At 40.5% G+C, this 1,633-nt stretch overlaps 1 pseudogene; it reads left to right on the top strand.

The window, feature by feature from the left end:
• The first annotated feature begins 875 nt into the window (after positions 1-875).
• On the top strand, positions 876-1,358 carry LOC127213459 (60S ribosomal protein L32-like; annotated as a pseudogene).
• The last annotated feature ends 275 nt before the right edge of the window (positions 1,359-1,633 follow it).

The following is a 1,633-nucleotide window of genomic DNA, read 5'->3' as shown; positions in this document are numbered from 1 at the left end:
ATTGTGAAACCAGTCAAAAAGACACAGTTGGGAACAACTTACTACTGTTGTTCAGTATCAAACAATCTTGTATACATTTATGCTCATGTTCAAGTGCTACTTCCTTCCTTAATTGCAAACAGTCTTTTTTTTTTTTTTTTTACAATGAACAGTGATGAATGCAGAGACTCCCACTTGTCCAAGGTGCTGAGAACAAATGATGGTTGAGGGCTCTTCTCTGAGCAAGACATTTGTACCTCTCTCTCTTAGGCTTAGAGAACACTGAAGAGGGGGAATCAGGAAAAATGTAAGGGCCAGAAAAGGGGAGAAGAGCTAAAAAACAATATGGGCACTGCTGGACATGGCATAGCCATTGCAACCATAAACTCACAATAGCTGTAGTTAACTCCACCTAGCCTGCACAAGACCAGTCCTTGTTAACAGTAAGTCATGGATGGGGGAAAGGCTCATTGGACCCTATATTTCCCTATTGAACTACTGGCTATTGGTAGATTCTGGGAGACTGGATTTCATTGCCATCAGTTGTATACCCAATAGTAAGCCTACCATATATCAATAGGTAGTTCCAAATTCATGGTCACATAGACAACTTAGTGGGTCACAAAATGAAACAAAAACATAGGAAGAGAAAGAGTATAATGAGGAATTTTCTCAAAGTTCATTATGTATCTATATCAAAATGTCCTTATTTAAAACAGCACCATGTATAGTAAGTATACACAAAATATCTAAATAGTTTGCAACAGAAAAATATTTTATACAAATTAGTGTGAAAATGGGGCAAAGAGGAAAATCTGATTTATCTGATGAAACTTATTGCATGGCAAGATTTATATTCCAAACATAAGGATAAATCAAGAAGGTAAAATGAGCCCTCCCTTCTTCCTCGGCTCTACCTGCGAGGTGGCTGCCATCTCTTTTGCGGCATCATGGCTGCCCTCCGCCCTCTGGTGAAGCCCAAGATCGTCAAAAAGAGGACCAACAAGTTCATCCGGCACCAGTCAGACCGATATGTCAAAATTAAGCGAAACTGGCAGAAACCCAGAGGTATTGACAACAGGGTTCGGAGAAGATTCAAGGGCCAGATCCTGATGTCCAACACTGGTTACAGGAGCAACAAAAATACCAAGCACATGCTGCCTAGCGGCTTCCGGAAGTTTCTGGTTCACAATGTCAAAGAGCTGGAAGTGCTGCTGACGTGCAACAAATCTTATTGTGCTGAGATTGCTCACAACGTTTCCTCCAAGAACTGAAAAGCCATCGTAGAAAGAGCAGCACAGCTGGCCATCAGAATCACCAATCCCAACGCCAGGCTTCACAGCGAAGAAAATGAGTAGATGGCTGGTGTGCATGTTTTATTTGTGTTTAAATAAAACCATAAAAAAAAAAAAAGAAGAAGAAGGTAAAATGAAGGCACATTTAACTTGTGGGTTTAAATATATGAATTAGCTATCAAGAAGATATCATACATACTTTAACATATACAGAAAACTGCAATAAAGTTCAACATATATGTTGTAGTGGTTTGAATGAAAATGGCCCCCACAGACTCATAGGGAAAGGTACTTACTGCTAGGACCTGTGGCCTTGCTGGAGGAAGTGTGTCACTAAGGAGTCAGGCCCGGTGTTACTC

The sequence above is a fragment of the Phodopus roborovskii genome, unplaced genomic scaffold, assembly GCF_943737965.1.
Source record: "Phodopus roborovskii unplaced genomic scaffold, PHOROB, whole genome shotgun sequence".
NCBI classification, from domain to species: Eukaryota; Metazoa; Chordata; class Mammalia; order Rodentia; family Cricetidae; genus Phodopus; species Phodopus roborovskii.
Note: the sequence above shows the minus strand (reverse complement) of the source record. Positions and strands in the feature narration are given on the sequence as shown.